The 22,718-nt window shown below is 41.8% G+C and overlaps 10 non-coding genes across 10 annotated transcripts; 6 read left to right on the top strand and 4 right to left on the bottom strand.

Moving 5' to 3' along the window:
- Positions 1 to 4,228: 4,228 nt before the first annotated feature.
- Trnag-gcc lies at positions 4,229 to 4,299 on the bottom strand. The gene has a single exon. It is a non-coding gene; the product is annotated as a tRNA-Gly (tRNA).
- Positions 4,300 to 6,123: 1,824 nt separating this feature from the next.
- Positions 6,124 to 6,195, top strand: Trnaw-cca. The gene has a single exon. It is a non-coding gene; the product is annotated as a tRNA-Trp (tRNA).
- Positions 6,196 to 6,532: 337 nt separating this feature from the next.
- Trnag-gcc lies at positions 6,533 to 6,603 on the bottom strand. The gene has a single exon. It is a non-coding gene; the product is annotated as a tRNA-Gly (tRNA).
- An 821-nt stretch (positions 6,604 to 7,424) lies between these two features.
- On the top strand, positions 7,425 to 7,496 carry Trnaw-cca. The gene has a single exon. It is a non-coding gene; the product is annotated as a tRNA-Trp (tRNA).
- Positions 7,497 to 8,733: 1,237 nt separating this feature from the next.
- Trnaw-cca lies at positions 8,734 to 8,805 on the top strand. Its single transcript has one exon. It is a non-coding gene; the product is annotated as a tRNA-Trp (tRNA).
- Positions 8,806 to 10,042: 1,237 nt separating this feature from the next.
- On the top strand, positions 10,043 to 10,114 carry Trnaw-cca. The gene has a single exon. It is a non-coding gene; the product is annotated as a tRNA-Trp (tRNA).
- A 1,237-nt stretch (positions 10,115 to 11,351) lies between these two features.
- On the top strand, positions 11,352 to 11,423 carry Trnaw-cca. The gene has a single exon. It is a non-coding gene; the product is annotated as a tRNA-Trp (tRNA).
- A 1,654-nt stretch (positions 11,424 to 13,077) lies between these two features.
- Trnag-gcc lies at positions 13,078 to 13,148 on the bottom strand. Its single transcript has one exon. It is a non-coding gene; the product is annotated as a tRNA-Gly (tRNA).
- A 2,130-nt stretch (positions 13,149 to 15,278) lies between these two features.
- On the top strand, positions 15,279 to 15,350 carry Trnaw-cca. The gene has a single exon. It is a non-coding gene; the product is annotated as a tRNA-Trp (tRNA).
- Positions 15,351 to 19,403: 4,053 nt separating this feature from the next.
- On the bottom strand, positions 19,404 to 19,474 carry Trnag-gcc. The gene has a single exon. It is a non-coding gene; the product is annotated as a tRNA-Gly (tRNA).
- Between the last annotated feature and the right edge of the window lie 3,244 nt (positions 19,475 to 22,718).

Raw genomic sequence — 22,718 nt, 5'->3', positions numbered from 1 at the left:
TCCATGAGTTCAGGATATCGAAAAGCTTATTGAATTGCCGACAGAACTGTTCGGTGGCCTCACTTCCTTGAAACTGTAATTTGTGAGTCAGATTTTGTTGTTAAAATTGGCTATTAATTTTTATTTTTTTAATATTGAGATGTTACCTGAGGAACTTTTAGTACTTCTCGTAAATGTCGGAGCACATCTGCCACGGATCTACTCAAAACTTGAGCAGCGAGAGCCACCTTCATCTTATGTCGCTCGAAGTATGCGTGTTGTCTTGTAAGTCGATTACCGAGACGAAATCCAGCCTCATTTTGGAATTGAAAGAGAGCCTTGATGTACTTCCACTGTGCTGGATCTTGATATCCAGGTAACTTCACCGGTGAAAAAGACAGTAGATTCCTTGCCAACTTCAGCATGTGGCACGCATCAAGTAAAACATTTACTGGTTCTCCGGTAGAAGGATGCACGAAGTTTGGTTTAAACGGGCAAGTCAATTTTTTTTTCAAAGCGGCAGCTCGTCTTCCTGTCCTTGCTGTTTTTGTTGGCATTGATGACGGCGAGTATTTCAGATTTGCGCCTAACTCAGTAGTCATTCCAACGTTCGCCGCTAACCCATCGAATACCACGGATCTGACAATAATCCCAAATTCGTGCGTCGCCTTGAGTACGTCTTTAAGCAGTCCTCCCAAGCGTGTTCCGTCGATGTGGTTTGTAAAATAATATGCGACAGGAGTTTTCCATTTACCGTCGAGACCAACGATGTAAAACACTAGTGCTTGGGTAGCCATAGAAGACACGGAATCGTCTGTTTCTGACTGCTCCTTGTTAGAAAACTCGTCGAACCCGAAATATTTTTTCAATTTTACATCCCAATGAATCCCTTTCTTGATCGCCATCTCGTCTAGCGAAAGAGTAGCTTCCGCCCCATGAAGACCGTCTTTAATTTGTTGCTGAATTTCTGCCAAAGCGTTTTTCAAAATACCGGAAGCACATCCAACGGGAGCTAAGTATCTTCTAATACTGCTAATCGACGGTAACCTGAAGATAGTTCTAAGTTTTTTGTATCCTTGATTCGAATAGAAGCTTAAATTGATTGCCAAATTCCTGATATCATCCGAGAAACGTTGGCCACGGGAATTTTTTTTTGCATTGATTCTTTCGTTGTTGAATATCAATTGTGCCGTGGGAGTCATGTTGTCTTTGAATGCGAGCTCTTTGCGCAAAGTTTTTTTAAGTTGTTTAGTTGGACGTGCATTTCCTTCAGCATCAGAGTCTTCATCGCCAATTCTTTTTCAACAAATTGCAACTTGGATGTTGTTACTGCCATGGTATGATTTTCTTCACGAAGCTTTTCTATTAAACCCTTATTTTGTTCCTGGTTCGCTTGAAGAATATTCAACTTTTCTTGAAGGGCATTATTTTCGACTTTTAATCGGTGGAGTTCTTCAAAAGTGTCACTGAGAGACTGTTCTTTTTGAATCTCTTCAGCCTCGAAATAAACAGTGTCATTGAGCAACTCTTCTTGTTGAATTTCAACAGTCTCCAGATAAGCGGCTTGGACGGTTAAATCAGGTGACCTTTTTTCTTTACTTGGCGTCTCTGCGCACTCTGCGCCGTCGACATCATAACTTTCATCAGTACCATAAAGAAGCTTCTTTCGGCACAACACCGTCGATTCAGGTTGCGACTGGCCATCTTCATGTAAAGTCGATAAATTAGGATCATTGATATAAATGACGGAAGAGAACATATAGATTAATCTTAGTTCACTGTACCTGTATCCTCCGTCAAAACTGGAATTGGATCTTGCAAACGATTCAGTTGGCGACATGATCTCTTCCTAGGTGTATGTTTCATGGGACCGAAGTGCAAAGAACACAACACTGAACTTTTCTTTGGAACGAAATTATGTGGACAATGTTGTAGCCATAGCGCACGTCTGACGTCATCAACGGGGAACCTTAAAAGCGACACGTCACGATCACCAGACTTAGAATTACAGTCTTTCGCACTACACTTCGATGGCATACTGTTAGAGCAGAAACTTAAAACTGGACGTAGTTGAGATACGTGACCGTATATTGCGATGGAAAGACATAGACTGATGACTTGCATCACTGTACAGAAAGTCCTTGACATCCTTAAAGTCATTTAACAAATTCCAAAGAAACAGATATTACAACCAAAAATTCGGAAGGATCAATGGCGAAAAGCAGCTCCTCCGTTAACAAGCATTTCCCAGTAGCGCTCCCCCTTCACGTTTTAAACCATACCGTCCTTACCGCCAAGTACAGCCATGATTCCGGAGCTGGCCGAAAGGAGCAGCGCAGTCGAATTCGTCTGCTAGAGAGGGGGAAGAGAGAAAATGTCGACTGCTGGGCTTTACGTGGAGTGAGCAATCTCCTTATCTCTGGATGTACTACAGATCTCCAAAAACAAAATTAAATGGCGTACGTAGCACTTGCATTTGAATGTTGTGCATTATTTGATTGCAAAACAAAACATTATGTTTCGGATTTCGTGGCGCAATGGTAGCGCCCCTGACTCCAGATCAGGAGGTTGCGTGTTCAAATCACGTCGAGATCAGAGGGTTTGTCCAGCATTTCATGTTTAAATGTATCATTCAATGACGTTAGAGTGACAGCTATTCCAGGGCAATAATCATTAGACTTTGTGGACGTGTAAACCATTTGACCATTGCATTCAATAATACTTTTATTTCAAATTGCATATTAATGATGCGCAAGTAAGTGGTAGCTTACCAAAAATGTAGTAATGTTAAGAGAAGGTGAAGTTCGCCAACTGCATGTAGCGATATACTTAGGGTTCGTGAAAGTGGTGACGTAACTAGGGAAACTGATTAGTCGCAATTTGTGTTTGTTACGGTCGCCTAGGGATTCTTTAAATGAAATGTCAATATTAGACGTAAAATGCATCGACCGGGAATCGAACCCGGGCCGCCCGCGTGGCAGCCGAGCATTCTACCACTGAACCATCGATGCTGTGAATGTTAGTGCTGTTTTATGAATTTATTCGTTACACATCATTTACAACAGTTTGTTTACTGGTATTAATAAATTACTTTTCTTAGTTATTAATTCTGTAAATGTATCGACTTAATATTTCACCTTCGATTTTTTACTAGCAGAGCGTAGTTTAGATCTACGGACCTCTGGGTTATGGGCCCAGCACGCTTCCGCTGCGCCACTCTGCTGTTGCAATTGAATGTCTGCATTACGTTCCAATTACACCTTTCGTAGCATTTTAAATTGTTGTGTTACTAAAATGCATCGACCGGGTAACCAGCATTCTAACACAGAACCATCGATGCAAAATAATGGCAACTACTGCTCCCTACCAACACGAAATGTTTTTGTATTTTTTGGAGCCTCTTACCCATCAGCAACTTGATTACCATCCGTGCTTTAACGAAAAAACTTTTAGTCCGAAATAGTCTCTTTAACTGTCGAAGTTCCTTGGCCTCTATAGTATAGGAAAGCACAGAAAGCATCTGCCTAGTATATCTATCTGATTCCGGCGTGTCAATCAAGTTTATCACCAATATTCACTGGGATCTTCCTTCAACATTTACAGCGCATGTTTACCACTATTCTAAAGCTACTCACAAGGTTAATGAAATACACACAATAACTCTAAATTATCTTGAAATCTAAAATATTTCTTAAAAACGAGGTAAAATTATCTTTCTGCCTAACTTTAATGATGTACTACAGATCTCCAAAAACAAAATTAAATGGCGTACGTAGCACTTGCATTTGAATGTTGTGCATTATTTGATTGCAAAACAAAACATTATGTTTCGGATTTCGTGGCGCAATGGTAGCGCGCCTGACTCCAGATCAGGAGGTTGCGTGTTTAAATCACGTCGAGATCAGAGGGTTTGTTCAGCATTTCATGTTTAAATGTATCATTCAATGACGTTAGAGTGACAGCTATTCCAGGGCAATAATCATTAGACTTTGTGGACGTGTAAACCATTTGACAATTGCATTCAATAATACTTTTATTTCAAATTGCATATTAATGATGCGCAAGTAAGTGGTAGCTTACCAAAAATGTAGTAATGTTAAGAGAAGGTGAAGTTCGCCAACTGCATGTAGCGATATACTTAGGGTTCGTGAAAGTGGTGACGTAACTAGGGAAACTGATTAGTCGCAATTTGTGTTTGTTACGGTCGCCTAGGGATTCTTTAAATGAAATGTCAATATTAGACGTAAAATGCATCGACCGGGAATCGAACCCGGGCCGCCCGCGTGGCAGGCGAGCATTCTACCACTGAACCATCGATGCTGAGAATATTAGTGCTGTTTTATGAATTTATTCGTTACACATCATTTACAACAGTTTATTTACTGGTATTAATAAATTACTTTTCTTAGTTATTAATTCTGTAAATGTATCGACTTAATATTTCACCTTCGATTTTTTACTAGCAGAGCGTAGTTTAGATCTACGGACCTCTGGGTTATGGGCCCAGCACGCTTCCGCTGCGCCACTCTGCTGTTGCAATTGAATGTCTGCATTACGTTCCAATTACACCTTTCGTAGCATTTTAAATTGTTGTGTTACTAAAATGGACATCCTTCCTCTTCGGGGGCACTCGTGGTTTTGCTCACAGGAGCAAGATACGAGTTGCCGCCGATGCGGAAAGGAAAACGAGACCGGGTTTCATGTGCTTAACCACTGTGAAGAAGGTCTCCAGCTCGCCACCAAGAGGCACAACACCATCCAAGATCTCTTGGAATCGCTGCTAGTCAAGCAGGGACACGACGTCACGATCAACAATGCCATCCCCGGGCAAAGGTTAAGACCGGATGTTGAATTTCAACTATCCGGTTCCCGGGTGATGGTTGACGTCGTGGTCTGCTATGACCAACCAGGGAGTATGGAGAATGCCTACCAGCGGAAATATGATAAATATTCTTCGCATGGGAGGATTCTCCCCCTGGTTGTCGGGTCTCTTGGATCATGGTACCCCAGGAACGACGAAATCCGTTCGATTCTCGGAATCAACGGAAGATCCTGGGGTGCCTTCCGATTCAAGGCCCGATTGGCAGCGATCCAGGGATCAATGGATATGGTGTGTGCCCATTTCCATCATGGTGCACCAAACCCCGAAGCTGAGGATATCCCCCCTTTTCCCGTAGAAACTCCCTACCCAGTAGATTAGTAGATTCTTTCCCTCATATTTTATTTATGTAATTTTTGTAATATTTTAAAATGCACCTACCTCATACATGTTTATTCCACTTCCGGAAACCCCTCCATAAACTAACCACTGAACCATCGATGCTGAGAATATTAGTGCTGTTTTATGAATTTATTCGTTACACATCATTTACAACAGTTTATTTACTGGTATTAATAAATTACTTTTCTTAGTTATTAATTCTGTAAATGTATCGACTTAATATTTCACCTTCGATTTTTTACTAGCAGAGCGTAGTTTAGATCTACGGACCTCTGGGTTATGGGCCCAGCACGCTTCCGCTGCGCCACTCTGCTGTTGCAATTGAATGTCTGCATTACGTTCCAATTACACCTTTCGTAGCATTTTAAATTGTTGTGTTACTAAAATGCATCGACCGGGTAACCAGCATTCTAACACAGAACCATCGATGCAAAATAATGGCAACTACTGCTCCCTACCAACACGAAATGTTTTTGTATTTTTTGGAGCCTCTTACCCATCAGCAACTTGATTACCATCCGTGCTTTAACGAAAAAACTTTTAGTCCGAAATAGTCTCTTTAACTGTCGAAGTTCCTTGGCCTCTATAGTATAGGAAAGCACAGAAAGCATCTGCCTAGTATATCTATCTGATTCCGGCGTGTCAATCAAGTTTATCACCAATATTCACTGGGATCTTCCTTCAACATTTACAGCGCATGTTTACCACTATTCTAAAGCTACTCACAAGGTTAATGAAATACACACAATAACTCTAAATTATCTTGAAATCTAAAATATTTCTTAAAAACGAGGTAAAATTATCTTTCTGCCTAACTTTAATGATGTACTACAGATCTCCAAAAACAAAATTAAATGGCGTACGTAGCACTTGCATTTGAATGTTGTGCATTATTTGATTGCAAAACAAAACATTATGTTTCGGATTTCGTGGCGCAATGGTAGCGCGCCTGACTCCAGATCAGGAGGTTGCGTGTTCAAATCACGTCGAAATCAGAGGGTTTGTTCAGCATTTCATGTTTAAATGTATCATTCAATGACTTTAGAGTGACAGCTATTCCAGGGCAATAATCATTAGACTTTGTGGACGTGTAAACCATTTGACAATTGCATTCAATAATACTTTTATTTCAATTAATGATGCGCAAGTAAGTGGTAGCTTACCAAAAATGTAGTAATGTTAAGAGAAGGTGAAGTTCGCCAACTGCATGTAGCGATATACTTAGGGTTCGTGAAAGTGGTGACGTAACTAGGGAAACTGATTAGTCGCAATTTGTGTTTGTTACGGTCGCCTAGGGATTCTTTAAATGAAATGTCAATATTAGACGTAAAATGCATCGACCGGGAATCGAACCCGGGCCGCCCGCGTGGCAGGCGAGCATTCTACCACTGAACCATCGATGCTGAGAATATTAGTGCTGTTTTATGAATTTATTCGTTACACATCATTTACAACAGTTTGTTTACTGGTATTAATAAATTACTTTTCTTAGTTATTAATTCTGTAAATGTATCGACTTAATATTTCACCTTCGATTTTTTACTAGCAGAGCGTAGTTTCGATCTACGGACCTCTGGGTTATGGGCCCAGCACGCTTCCGCTGCGCCACTCTGCTGTTGCAATTGAATGTCTGCATTACGTTCCAATTACACCTTTCGTAGCATTTTAAATTGTTGTGTTACTAAAATGCATCGACCGGGTAACCAGCATTCTAACACAGAACCATCGATGCAAAATAATGGCAACTACTGCTCCCTACCAACACGAAATGTTTTTGTATTTTTTGGAGCCTCTTACCCATCAGCAACTTGATTACCATCCGTGCTTTAACGAAAAAACTTTTAGTCCGAAATAGTCTCTTTAACTGTCGAAGTTCCTTGGCCTCTATAGTATAGGAAAGCACAGAAAGCATCTGCCTAGTATATCTATCTGATTCCGGCGTGTCAATCAAGTTTATCACCAATATTCACTGGGATCTTCCTTCAACATTTACAGCGCATGTTTACCACTATTCTAAAGCTACTCACAAGGTTAATGAAATACACACAATAACTCTAAATTATCTTGAAATCTAAAATATTTCTTAAAAACGAGGTAAAATTATCTTTCTGCCTAACTTTAATGATGTACTACAGATCTCCAAAAACAAAATTAAATGGCGTACGTAGCACTTGCATTTGAATGTTGTGCATTATTTGATTGCAAAACAAAGCATTATGTTTCGGATTTCGTGGCGCAATGGTAGCGCGCCTGACTCCAGATCAGGAGGTTGCGTGTTCAAATCACGTCGAGATCAGAGGGTTTGTTCAGCATTTCATGTTTAAATGTATCATTCAATGACGTTAGAGTGACAGCTATTCCAGGGCAATAATCATTAGACTCTGTGGACGTGTAAACCATTTGACAATTGCATTCAATAATACTTTTATTTCAAATTGCATATTAATGATGCGCAAGTAAGTGGTAGCTTACCAAAAATGTAGTAATGTTAAGAGAAGGTGAAGTTCGCCAACTGCATGTAGCGATATACTTAGGGTTCGTGAAAGTGGTGACGTAACTAGGGAAACTGATTAGTCGCAATTTGTGTTTGTTACGGTCGCCTAGGGATTCTTTAAATGAAATGTCAATATTAGACGTAAAATGCATCGACCGGGAATCGAACCCGGGCCGCCCGCGTGGCAGACGAGCATTCTACAACTGAACCATCGATGCTGAGAATATTAGTGCTGTTTTATGAATTTATTCGTTACACATCATTTACAACAGTTTGTTTACTGGTATTAATAAATTACTTTTCTTAGTTATTAATTCTGTAAATGTATCGACTTAATATTTCACCTTCGATTTTTTACTAGCAGAGCGTAGTTTCGATCTACGGACCTCTGGGTTATGGGCCCAGCACGCTTCCGCTGCGCCACTCTGCTGTTGCAATTGAATGTCTGCATTACGTTCCAATTACACCTTTCGTAGCATTTTAAATTGTTGTGTTACTAAAATGCATCGACCGGGTAACCAGCATTCTAACACAGAACCATCGATGCAAAATAATGGCAACTACTGCTCCCTACCAACACGAAATGTTTTTGTATTTTTTGGAGCCTCTTACCCATCAGCAACTTGATTACCATCCGTGCTTTAACGAAAAATTTTTTAGTCCGAAATAGTCTCTTTAACTGTCGAAGTTCCTTGGCCTCTATAGTATAGGAAAGCACAGAAAGCATCTGCCTAGTATATCTATCTGATTCCGGCGTGTCAATCAAGTTTATCACCAATATTCACTGGGATCTTCCTTCAACATTTACAGCGCATGTTTACCACTATTCTAAAGCTACTCACAAGGTTAATGAAATACACACAATAACTCTAAATTATCTTGAAATCTAAAATATTTCTTAAAAACGAGGTAAAATTATCTTTCTGCCTAACTTTAATGATGTACTACAGATCTCCAAAAACAAAATTAAATGGCGTACGTAGCACTTGCATTTGAATGGTGTGCATTATTTGATTGCAAAACAAAACATTATGTTTCGGATTTCGTGGCGCAATGGTAGCGCGCCTGACTCCAGATCAGGAGGTTGCGTGTTCAAATCACGTCGAGATCAGAGGGTTAGTTCAGCATTTCATGTTTAAATGTATCATTCAATGACTTTAGAGTGACAGCTATTCCAGGGCAATAATCATTAGACTTTGTGGACGTGTAAACCATTTGACAATTGCATTCAATAATACTTTTATTTCAAATTGCATATTAATAATGCGCAAGTAAGTGGTAGCTTACCAAAAATGTAGTAATGTTAAGAGAAGGTGAAGTTCGCCAACTGCATGTAGCGATATACTTAGGGTTCGTGAAAGTGGTGACGTAACTAGGGAAACTGATTAGTCGCAATTTGTGTTTGTTACGGTCGCCTAGGGATTCTTTAAATTAAATGTCAATATTAGACGTAAAATGCATCGACCGGGAATCGAACACGGGCCGCCCGCGTGGCAGGAGAGCATTCTACCACTGAACCATCGATGCTTAGAATATTAGTGCTGTTTTATGAATTTAATCGTTACACATCATTTACAACAGTTTGTTTACTGGTATTAATAAATTACTTTTCTTAGTTATTAATTCTGTAAATGTATCGACTTAATATTTCACCTTCGATTTTTTACTAGCAGAGCGTAGTTTCGATCTACGGACCTCTAGGTTATGGGCCCAGCACGCTTCCGCTGCGCCATTCTGCTGTTGCAGTTGAATGTCTGGATTACGTTCCAATTACACCTTTCGTAGCATTTTAAATTGTTGTGTTACTAAAATGCATCGACCGGGTAACCAGCATTCTAACACAGAACCATCGATGCAAAATAATGGCAACTACTGCTCCCTACCAACACGAAATGTTTTTGTATTTTTTGGAGCCTCTTACCCATCAGCAACTTGATTACCATCCGTGCTTTAACGAAAAAACTTTTAGTCCGAAATAGTCTCTTTAACTGTCGAAGTTCCTTGGCCTCTATAGTATAGGAAAGCACAGAAAGCATCTGCCTAGTATATCTATCTGATTCCGGCGTGTCAATCAAGTTTATCACCAATATTCACTGGGATCTTCCTTCAACATTTACAGCGCATGTTTACCACTATTCTAAAGCTACTCACAAGGTTAATGAAATACACACAATAACTCTAAATTATCTTGAAATCTAAAATATTTCTTAAAAACGAGGTAAAATTATCTTTCTGCCTAACTTTAATGATGTACTACAGATCTCCAAAAACAAAATTAAATGGCGTACGTAGCACTTGCATTTGAATGTTGTGCATTATTTGATTGCAAAACAAAACATTATGTTTCGGATTTCGTGGCGCAATGGTAGCGCGCCTGACTCCAGATCAGGAGGTTGCGTGTTCAAATCACGTCGAGATCAGAGGGTTAGTTCAGCATTTCATGTTTAAATGTATCATTCAATGACGTTAGAGTGACAGCTATTCCAGGGCAATAATCATTAGACTTTGTGGACGTGTAAACCATTTGACAATTGCATTCAATAATACTTTTATTTCAAATTGCATATTAATGATGCGCAAGTAAGTGGTAGCTTACCAAAAATGTAGTAATGTTAAGAGAAGGTGAAGTTCGCCAACTGCATGTAGCGATATACTTAGGGTTCGTGAAAGTGGTGACGTAACTAGGGAAACTGATTAGTCGCAATTTGTGTTTGTTACGGTCGCCTAGGGATTCTTTAAATTAAATGTCAATATTAGACGTAAAATGCATCGACCGGGAATCGAACACGGGCCGCCCGCGTGGCAGGAGAGCATTCTACCACTGAACCATCGATGCTTAGAATATTAGTGCTGTTTTATGAATTTAATCGTTACACATCATTTACAACAGTTTGTTTACTGGTATTAATAAATTACTTTTCTTAGTTATTAATTCTGTAAATGTATCGACTTAATATTTCACCTTCGATTTTTTACTAGCAGAGCGTAGTTTCGATCTACGGACCTCTGGGTTATGGGCCCAGCACGCTTCCGCTGCGCCATTCTGCTGTTGCAGTTGGATGTCTGCATTACGTTCCAATTACACCTTTCGTAGCATTTTAAATTGTTGTGTTACTAAAATGCATCGACCGGGTAACCAGCATTCTAACACAGAACCATCGATGCAAAATAATGGCAACTACTGCTCCCTACCAACACGAAATGTTTTTGTATTTTTTGGAGCCTCTTACCCATCAGCAACTTGATTACCATCCGTGCTTTAACGAAAAAACTTTTAGTCCGAAATAGTCTCTTTAACTGTCGAAGTTCCTTGGCCTCTATAGTATAGGAAAGCACAGAAAGCATCTGCCTAGTATATCTATCTGATTCCGGCGTGTCAATCAAGTTTATCACCAATATTCACTGGGATCTTCCTTCAACATTTACAGCGCATGTTTACCACTATTCTAAAGCTACTCACAAGGTTAATGAAATACACACAATAACTCTAAATTATCTTGAAATCTAAAATATTTCTTAAAAACGAGGTAAAATTATCTTTCTGCCTAACTTTAATGATGTACTACAGATCTCCAAAAACAAAATTAAATGGCGTACGTAGCACTTGCATTTGAATGTTGTGCATTATTTGATTGCAAAACAAAACATTATGTTTCGGATTTCGTGGCGCAATGGTAGCGCGCCTGACTCCAGATCAGGAGGTTGCGTGTTCAAATCACGTCGAGATCAGAGGGTTAGTTCAGCATTTCATGTTTAAATGTATCATTCAATGACGTTAGAGTGACAGTTATTCCAGGGCAATAATCATTAGACTTTGTGGACGTGTAAACCATTTGACAATTGCATTCAATAATACTTTTATTTCAAATTGCATATTAATGATGCGCAAGTAAGTGGTAGCTTACCAAAAATGTAGTAATGTTAAGAGAAGGTGAAGTTCGCCAACTGCATGTAGCGATATACTTAGGGTTCGTGAAAGTGGTGACGTAACTAGGGAAACTGATTAGTCGCAACTTGTGTTTGTTACGGTCGCCTAGGGATTCTTTAAATGAAATGTCAATATTAGACGTAAAATGCATCGACCGGGAATCGAACACGGGCCGCCCGCGTGGCAGGCGAGCATTCTACCACTGAACCATCGATGCTGAGAATATAAGTGCTGTTTTATGAATTTATTCGTTACACATCATTTACAACAGTTTGTTTACTGGTATTAATAAATTACTTTCCTTAGTTATTAATTCTGTAAATGTATCGACTTAATATTTCACCTTCGATTTTTTACTAGCAGAGCGTAGTTTCGATCTACGGACCTCTGGGTTATGGGCCCAGCACGCTTCCGCTGCGCCACTCTGCTGTTGCAATTGAATGTCTGCATTACGTTCCAATTACACCTTTCGTAGCATTTTAAATTGTTGTGTTACTAAAATGCATCGACCGGGTAACCAGCATTCTAACACAGAACCATCGATGCAAAATAATGGCAACTACTGCTCCCTACCAACACGAAATGTTTTTGTATTTTTTGGAGCCTCTTACCCATCAGCAACTTGATTACCATCCGTGCTTTAACGAAAAAACTTTTAGTCTGAAATAGTCTCTTTAACTGTCGAAGTTCCTTGGCCTCTATAGTATAGGAAAGCACAGAAAGCATCTGCCTAGTATATCTATCTGATTCCGGCGTGTCAATCAAGTTTATCACCAATATTCACTGGGATCTTCCTTCAACATTAACAGCGCATGTTTACCACTTTTCTAAAGCTACTCACAAGGTTAATGAAATACACACAATAACTCTAAATTATCTTGAAATCTAAAATATTTCTTAAAAACGAGGTAAAATTATCTTTCTGCCTAACTTTAATGATGTACTACAGATCTCCAAAAACAAAATTAAATGGCGTACGTAGCACTTGCATTTGAATGTTGTGCATTATTTGATTGCAAAACAAAACATTATGTTTCGGATTTCGTGGCGCAATGGTAGCGCGCCCGACTCCAGATCAGGAGGTTGCGTGTTCAAATCACGTCGAGATCAGAGGGTTTGTTCAGCATTTCATGTTTAAATGTGTCATTCAATGACGTTAGAGTGACAGCTATTCCAGGGCAATAATCATTAGACTTTGTGGACGTGTAAACCATTTGACAATTGCATTCAATAATACTTTTATTTCAAATTGCATATTAATGATGCGCAAGTAAGTGGTAGCTTACCAAAAATGTAGTAATGTTAAGAGAAGGTGAAGTTCGCCAACTGCATGTAGCGATATACTTAGGGTTCGTGAAAGTGGTGACGTAACTAGGGAAACTGATTAGTCGCAATTTGTGTTTGTTACGGTCGCCTAGGGATTCTTTAAATGAAATGTCAATATTAGACGTAAAATGCATCGACCGGGAATCGAACCCGGGCCGCCCGCGTGGCAGGCGAGCATTCTACCACTGAACCATCGATGCTGAGAATATTAGTGCTGTTTAATGAATTTATTCGTTACACATCATTTTCAACAGTTTGTTTACTGGTATTAATAATTTACTTTTCTTAGTTATTAATTCTGTAAATGTATCGACTTAATATTTCACCTTCGATTTTTTACTAGCAGAGCGTAGTTTCGATCTACGGACCTCTGGGTTATGGGCCCAGCACGCTTCCGCTGCGCCACTCTGCTGTTGCAATTGAATGTCTGCATTACGTTCCAATTACACCTTTCGTAGCATTTTAAATTGTTGTGTTACTAAAATGCATCGACCGGGTAACCAGCATTCTAACACAGAACCATCGATGCAAAATAATGGCAACTACTGCTCCCTACCAACACGAAATGTTTTTGTATTTTTTGGAGCCTCTTACCCATCAGCAACTTGATTACCATCCGTGCTTTAACGAAAAAACTTTTAGTCCGAAATAGTCTCTTTAACTGTCGAAGTTCCTTGGCCTCTATAGTATAGGAAAGCACAGAAAGCATCTGCCTAGTATATCTATCTGATTCCGGCGTGTCAATCAAGTTTATCACCAATATTCACTGGGATCTTCCTTCAACATTTACAGCGCATGTTTACCACTTATCTAAAGCTACTCACAAGGTTAATGAAATACACACAATAACTCTAAATTATCTTGAAATCTAAAATATTTCTTAAAAACGAGGTAAAATTATCTTTCTGCCTAACTTTAATGATGTACTACAGATCTCCAAAAACAAAATTAAATGGCGTACGTAGCACTTGCATTTGAATGTTGTGCATTATTTGATTGCAAAACAAAACATTATGTTTCGGATTGCGTGGCGCAATGGTAGCGCGCCTGACTCCAGATCAGGAGGTTGCGTGTTCAAATCACGTCGAGATCAGAGGGTTAGTTCAGCATTTCATGTTTAAATGTATCATTCAATGACGTTAGAGTGACAGCTATTCCAGGGCAATAATCATTAGACTTTGTGGACGTGTAAACCATTTGACAATTGCATTCAATAATACTTTTATTTCAAATTGCATATTAATGATGCGCAAGTAAGTGGTAGCTTACCAAAAATGTAGTAATGTTAAGAGAAGGTGAAGTTCGCCAACTGCATGTAGCGATATACTTAGGGTTCGTGAAAGTGGTGACGTAACTAGGGAAACTGATTAGTCGCAATTTGTGTTTGTTACGGTCGCCTAGGGATTCTTTAAATGAAATGTCAATATTAGACGTAAAATGAATCGACCGGAAATCGAACCCGGGCCGCCCGCGTGGCAGGCGAGCATTCTACCACTGAACCATCGATGCTGAGAATATTAGTGCTGTTTAATGAATTTATTCGTTACACATCATTTACAACAGTTTGTTTACTGGTATTAATAATTTACTTTTCTTAGTTATTAATTCTGTAAATGTATCGACTTAATATTTCACCTTCGATTTTTTACTAGCAGAGCGTAGTTTCGATCTACGGACCTCTGGGTTATGGGCCCAGCACGCTTCCGCTGCGCCACTCTGCTGTTGCAATTGAATGTCTGCATTACGTTCCAATTACACCTTTCGTAGCATTTTAAATTGTTGTGTTACTAAAATGCATCGACCGGGTAACCAGCATTCTAACACAGAACCATCGATGCAAAATAATGGCAACTACTGCTCCCTACCAACACGAAATGTTTTTGTATTTTTTGGAGCCTCTTACCCATCAGCAACTTGATTACCATCCGTGCTTTAACGAAAAAACTTTTAGTCCGAAATAGTCTCTTTAACTGTCGAAGTTCCTTGGCCTCTATAGTATAGGAAAGCACAGAAAGCATCTGCCTAGTATATCTATCTGATTCCGGCGTGTCAATCAAGTTTATCACCAATATTCACTGGGATCTTCCTTCAACATTTACAGCGCATGTTTACCACTTATCTAAAGCTACTCACAAGGTTAATGAAATACACACAATAACTCTAAATTATCTTGAAATCTAAAATATTTCTTAAAAACGAGGTAAAATTATCTTTCTGCCTAACTTTAATGATGTACTACAGATCTCCAAAAACAAAATTAAATGGCGTACGTAGCACTTGCATTTGAATGTTGTGCATTATTTGATTGCAAAACAAAACATTATGTTTCGGATTTCGTGGCGCAATGGTAGCGCGCCTGACTCCAGATCAGGAGGTTGCGTGTTCAAATCACGTCGAGATCAGAGGGTTTGTTCAGCATTTCATGTTTAAATGTATCATTCAATGACGTTAGAGTGACAGCTATTCCAGGGCAATAATCATTAGACTTTGTGGACGTGTAAACCATTTGACAATTGCATTCAATAATACTTTTATTTCAAATTGCATATTAATGATGCGCAAGTAAGTGGTAGCTTACCAAAAATGTAGTAATGTTAAGAGAAGGTGAAGTTCGCCAACTGCATGTAGCGATATACTTAGGGTTCGTGAAAGTGGTGACGTAACTAGGGAAACTGATTAGTCGCAATTTGTGTTTGTTACGGTCGCCTAGGGATTCTTTAAATGAAATGTCAATATTAGACGTAAAATGCATCGACCGGGAATCGAACCCGGGCCGCCCGCGTGGCAGGCGAGCATTCTACCACTGAACCATCGATGGTGAGAGTATTAGCTAGGGATTAGGGAGCTAGGGAGCTAGGGATTCCTAACTGTTGAAAGACATCGCGAACTGTCCCCATTTTCAAGAAGGGGGACACTAGCGACTATTCCAACTATAGACCAATATCCCTTCTTCCCACCATTTACAAACTGTTCTCGGGAGTGATCAGCCAAAGAATAACGGAGGTCGCCTCAGACCTTGGCTGGTTATCTCCCGAGCAAAAGGGTTTCCTCCCGGGGGTCCATGGTATTCAAGAACATACACAGCTCTTACAGACGGTTGTCGAGGAAACAAAGACCAAGCGAAGGCACATGTCCATAGCATGGCTGGACATGTGCAATGCGTTTGGTTCTGTGCCTCACGCCGTTCTGGATGAGCTGTTCACATCACTTCCAATACCAGAAGACCTCCGGCGCATCCTGGTGGACATATATTCGGGAAATCGGATGGATTTTGCCGTTGGGAAAGAATCCATTCGCATTTTCCCGACAGCGGGTGTTCGCCAGGGTGACGCTCTTAGTTCCCCTATTTTTAACCTGGCTTCCGAGCCCCTCGTCAGGGCCGGAAAGTCCAATATTAACCCCGGATTTTTATTATTTGGTTCGCTCATGAAAACCACGGCATATGCTGACGACATTGCCGTGGTTACAAATTCTCCTTCCGAGCTCCAAAATATTTTAAACGTTTTAACCTACACCGCTAACACCTTGGGACTGCAATTTAATGCCGGGAAGTGTGCTTGTCTGGTCTTTGACAAAGGCAAGCCGTCTGAGACCCAGTGCCGAATTGATAATCAATTGATTCGGTGCTTGGGTCCAGATGACCAAGAAACATATCTTGGTACACCGATAGGCGGAAAATTGCGGTTCCGACCACCAACTGACCTTATCCCTAACCTTGACAAGATTGCCGCCTCTAACCTTGCACCATGGCAAAAACTTGAAATTTTCCGTAGTCACCTTCTTCCCTCCCTTTCCCATCACCTCGCTTCGGGTCGGGTCCTGAAAGATTCCCTTACCCAACTGGACACTGAGTGCAGGAAGTTCCTAGGCCTTATTTGCAACTTACCCAACCACGCAACTGTCCCCTTTTTCTATGCAGATCGGCGGGTTGGGGGCCTAGGAACATGCCGCCTCACTGATGATGCTGATATCTGGACCATCGCCAGAGCTGCTCAGCTCCTCACTTGTAGAGATCCTACAGTGAGGAATGTTTGCCGAGAGCAGCTCCACGACACAATTCGGCGAGGGTTCAGAACTGAGCATCCAGGAGTGTTACCAGTTGGGGAATATCTTTCAGGATCCATGGATGGGGGGCTCTACAGACTGAGGTACGCGGAGGCAGGGTCTAACCTTTGGACTCTTGCCCGCCAAGCTGCCAAACGACTGGGAGTGCGGATTGATGTATCCGGCGACGAAAATTTAAGAATTGTCGCCGATGACGTCTCCGTAAGCCCAGTTAAGGCAGTCCGCGGACTTCGGAAAGTAGCACGGCAGCGCTATACCAGGAACCTGCTCACCGACAAGAGCCACCAGGGAGTTGTAGCCCATTGCCTCTCCCTGGAAGGAACATCGAAAGACATGGCTCGCCTGGTATCCTGCCGTACGCCCCTCTCCTTTCGCGACTGGAGATACCTTCACAGAGCCCGGCTCGACATCCTTCCTCTTCGGGGGCACTCGTGGTTTTGCTCTCAGGAGCAGGATACGAGTTGTCGACGATGTGGGAAGGAAAACGAGACTGGGTATCACGTTCTTAATCACTGTGAAGAAGGTCTCCAGTTAGCCACCAAGAGGCACAACACCGTCCAAGATCTCCTGGAAACGCTGCTTGGCAAGCTAGGCCACGATGTCACTGTCAACAAAGCCATCCCCGGGCAACGCCTAAGACCAGATGTTGAATTAACATTATCTGGTTCCCGGGTGATGGTTGACGTCGTGGTCTGCTATGACCAACCAGGGAGCATGGAGAATGCCTACCAGCGAAAGATTGCTAAATATTCTTCCCTTGGTAGGATTCTCCCCCTGGTTATCGGGTCCCTTGGATCATGGAACCCCAGGAATGAAGAAATTCGCTCGATACTTGGTATCGATGGACGGTCCTGGGGTGCATTTCGATTCAAGGCCCGATTAGCAGCAATCCAGGGATCAATGGAAATGGTGTGTGCCCACTTCCACTACGGTGCAACAAACCCCGAAGACGAGGAAAACCCCCAAGTCCCGTAGATTCCCCACTCCCAGTAGAATAGTTTTTTTTAGTCAATTTTATTTAATTGTATTTTGTTTTAAATATATTTTTGTACTTTTCCCTTATTTTAATACATTTTAAAATGAACCCTTTTAATACAAGTTTCTTCCCTTTTGGAAAATACCCTTGAAGCCTAACCACTGAACCATCGATGGTGAGAGTATTAGTGCTGTTTAATGAATTTATTCGTTACACATCATTTACAACAGTTTGTTTACTGGTATTAATAATTTACTTTTCTTAGTTATTAATTCTGTAAATGTATCGACTTAATATTTCACCTTCGATTTTTTACTAGCAGAGCGTAGTTTCGATCTACGGACCTCTGGGTTATGGGCCCAGCACGCTTCCGCTGCGCCACTCTGCTGTTGCAATTGAATGTCTGCATTACGTTCCAATTACACCTTTCGTAGCATTTTAAATTGTTGTGTTACTAAAATGCATCGACCGGGTAACCAGCATTCTAACACAGAACCATCGATGCAAAATAATGGCAACTATTGCTCCCTACCAACACGAAATGTTTTTGTATTTTTTGGAGCCTCTTACCCATCAGCAACTTGATTACCATCCGTGCTTTAACGAAAAAACTTTTAGTCCGAAATAGTCTCTTTAACTGTCGAAGTTCCTTGGCCTCTATAGTATAGGAAAGCACAGAAAGCATCTGCCTAGTATATCTATCTGATTCCGGCGTGTCAATCAAGTTTATCACCAATATTCACTGGGATCTTCCTTCAACATTTACAGCGCATGTTTACCACTATTCTAAAGCTACTCACAAGGTTAATGAAATACACACAATAACTCTAAATTATCTTGAAATCTAAAATATTTCTTAAAAACGAGGTAAAATTATCTTTCTGCCTAACTTTAATGATGTACTACAGATCTCCAAAAACAAAATTAAATGGCGTACGTAGCACTTGCATTTGAATGTTGTGCATTATTTGATTGCAAAACAAAACATTAAGTTTCGGATTTCGTGGCGCAATGGTAGCAAACCTGACTCCAGATCAGGAGGTTGCGTGTTCAAATCACGTCGAGATCAGAGGGTTTGTTCAGCATTTCATGTTTAAATGTATCATTCAATGACGTTAGAGTGACAGCTATTCCAGGGCAATAATCATTAGACTTTGTGGACGTGTAATCCATTTGACAATTGCATTCAATAACACTTTTATTTCAAATTGCATATTAATGATGCGCAAGTAAGTGGTAGCTTACCAAAAATGTAGTAATGTTAAGAGAAGGTGAAGTTCGCCAACTGCATGTAGCGATATACTTAGGGTTCGTGAAAGTGGTGACGTAACTAGGGAAACTGATTAGTCGCAATTTGTGTTTGTTACGGTCGCCTAGGGATTCTTTAAATGAAATGTCAATATTAGACGTAAAATGCATCGACCGGGAATCGAACCCGGGACGCCCGCGTGGCAGGCGAGCATTCTACCACTGAACCATCGATGCTGAGAATATTAGTGCTGCTTTATGAATTTATTCGTTACACATCATTTTCAACAGTTTGTTTACTGGTATTAATAAATTACTTTTCTTTAAATTGGTTTCTGTCTGTCTGACTCCGTCCGAAGCAGACGTGTTTTTATGAGCTCCCGTTTTTATCGTTTGTTTACATGAGCAGACGATCTTTTATCCTTTTTTTTCGCGAAACCTTTTTGATACCTTTTTTTAAAACAATAGCCAATATATTTATCGTTTTAATCATTTTCTTTCCTTTTTTATATAATTTGTCTGCTCTTTTCTTTTTATTTCTTTTTATTCCTTTATTCCTTTCTTCCCTTTAATCTTTTATGAAAGTGGTCCCAGGGTTAGAATGGCAGAGGAAGGAGCATCTAGTAGAAACGCTACTAGAGTAAGACTCCATGGGAATGCTATTAAAATCCCAGTTCCTCTGCCAAACATATTAAGATGTGGGGAACGAGCTTGCCAGGGTGAGCGGGGTAACGGGCCCTGGTCAGGGGAACGCAAGAGACAGTTGGCGGAGAAACACATCAAAGATCGACACTCGAAGAGAGGGGTTCAGTTCATGACCCAGTATGTCTGCATTGGCTGCAAAAAGGAGTTTAATTCCTTTATTTCAGCCGGCAGGCATGCAAGGCCCTGCACTGAGTCCCTTTCTTCCAGTATTCTCCGCCAATCCCTCGAACTCACCGTTTCTTCTGAAATCGGTGGTTCGCTGGGGTCCCCAAATCCCGCTCACTCACCTCTCCCCACTTTTCCCCCTTGTAGAATCGAGGGGGACAAAATAATTTTAAGATACCCTGGAGGACCCACTAAATGTCCTAGGTGTGAATGGACTACCCTGGCACAGAACACCAGAGCCATGGGTAGTATTCATTGACACCTAGAGACAGCCCACACACTCCGACTTTTGAAATACTGGGAATGCGGAGTGTGTGGATTTGCTGGAGATGGCCCTACACTAAAAGGGCATTACCAGAGATTGCACTCAGCACTACAGCAATCACCCTCCATCCGGTCGCCACGGTTTTTCAACGCGGATACCTCTGTTCGGGATTCTTCTGTGGTAGCGAACTTCCAAGAGGAGATCGCTGTCACAGAAGATGAGCGTCAAGAGTTATCCGTGATGGGAATGCCGGTGATCGAAGAGGAGGGGCCTGGTAATGCCCAATCTCCAGCAAATTTTACCCAAAGCCCCATTTTAATTCTTGAGAGGGAGTTCGCCGCATCTTTTAATACACAAAATTTTAGTTGGCTTTACGAACTCCCTCTACAAGAAATTTCTTATCCACCACCTGTAGCTCCGGAAGGGCCACAACCCGATCCCGTTCAAGAGACCCAACCCTTTTCCCCCAGTCAGCAAAATGTTCGAGGATGCAGCCAAGACAGCTCAGATGAGCAAAGCCAAAGAGGCGGCGATTTCGCTTGTCTCTGGGTACCTGCTTTTCTGAGCTGCGAGACTCTTCTTGATCTCGAAGGCGTCCTCGAACGTTGCACTGCTGACTGGCTCCTCAAAGCACAGATTTTAGAAGACCCTAGCCCTGAAAAACCCCGAGGAAACCCTAATGGTAGAAAAAGAAACCAAAACCGGCAGATGCAGAAAGCCCGGCGACAGATCAAGCTCAAGGCCTACGAAGCGAGGAAGATTCAACGGCTCTTCAATATCTACCCAAGAAGAGCCGTTCGAGAGGTGCTCGGAGATCGTTCACCCTCGTACGATGGCACTGTTGAAGCTGCGGAGGAATACCTCGAGAGGACTTACCACCGCTCGAGTCTACCTTCGCAGCAGTGCCAGAGTGCGAGGGTACTCTACGACACCTGCGACTGGTCCCATCCATCAAGGGACCAGATGGACTTCCTCAATCGTGCGCCTAGCCAAAAAGAGCTTGAGGCTAAACTTCGTCGGGCAACAAATACATCACCAGGGGTCGATGGCTTAGAATATCGACATCTAAGGGCCCTCGACCCCGACTGCATCTTGCTGGAAACAGTTTGTAGAATAGTTTGGAAGATTGGAATTCCTAACTGTTGGAAAATATCGCGAACAGTCCCCATCTTTAAGAAAGGGGACACTAGCGATTATTCCAACTTTAGGCCAATTTCCCTTCTTCCGACCATCTACAAACTGTTCTCGGGAGTAATCAGTCAGAGACTCACAGAGGTCGCCTCAGATCTTGGCTGGTTATCTCCCGAGCAAAAGGGTTTCCTTCCGGGGGTCCATGGTATCCAGGAGCACACACAGCTCTTGCAGACCGTTGTCGAGGAGGCAAGGACCAAACGTAGGCATGTGTCTATAGCATGGCTAGACATGTGCAATGCGTTTGGTTCTGTGCCCCACGCCGTTCTTGGAGAGCTGTTTGCTTCTCTTCCGATACCAGACGACCTCCGGCGCATCCTGGCGGACATTTACTCGGGGAATCGGATGGATTTTGCTGTTCAGAAAGAATCTGTTCGTATTTCCCCAACAGCAGGTGTTCGTCAGGGTGACGCTCTCAGCGCCCCTATTTTTAATCTGGCTTCCGAGCCCCTCGTCAGGGCCGGAAAGTCCAATATCAACCCCGGATTTTTATTATTTGGCTCGCTCGTCAAGACCACGGCATATGCTGACGACATTGCCGTGGTTACAAATTCTCCTGACGAGCTCCAAAATATTTTAGACATTTTATCCCTCACCGCTGACACCTTAGGGCTGCAATTCAACGCCGGGAAGTGTGCTTGCTTGGTCTTTGACAAAGGCAAGCCGTCTGAGGCTCTGTGCCGAATCGGTACTCAACCCATTCGGTGCTTGGGACCAGACGACCAAGAGACATATCTTGGTACACCGATCGGCGGGAAATTGCGGTTTCGTCCTCCCACTGACCTTATCCCTAACCTTGACAAGATTGCCGCCTCCCACCTTGCACCATGGCAAAAACTTGAAATCTTCCGTAGCCACCTTCTTCCCTCCCTTTCCCATCACCTCGCTTCGGGTCGGGTCCTGAAAGACTGTCTTACCCAACTGGACACTGAGTGCAGGAAGTTTCTAGGCCTTATTTGCAACCTTCCCAATCACGCAACGGTCCCGTTTTTCTACGCGGACCGGCGGGTTGGGGGCCTAGGAACATGCCGCCTCACTGATGATGCCGATATCTGGACCATCGCCAGGGCTGCTCAGCTCCTCACTTGTAGAGACCCTACAGTGAGGAACATATGCCGAGAGCAGCTCCATGACACCATCCGGCGAGGGTTCAGA

This window comes from Daphnia magna, unplaced genomic scaffold (genome assembly GCF_020631705.1).
Source record: "Daphnia magna isolate NIES unplaced genomic scaffold, ASM2063170v1.1 Dm_contigs273, whole genome shotgun sequence".
Taxonomy (NCBI): Eukaryota; Metazoa; Arthropoda; class Branchiopoda; order Diplostraca; family Daphniidae; genus Daphnia; species Daphnia magna.
The sequence above is the reverse complement of the archived record's forward strand: the minus strand, read 5'-3'. Positions and strand labels throughout refer to the sequence as shown.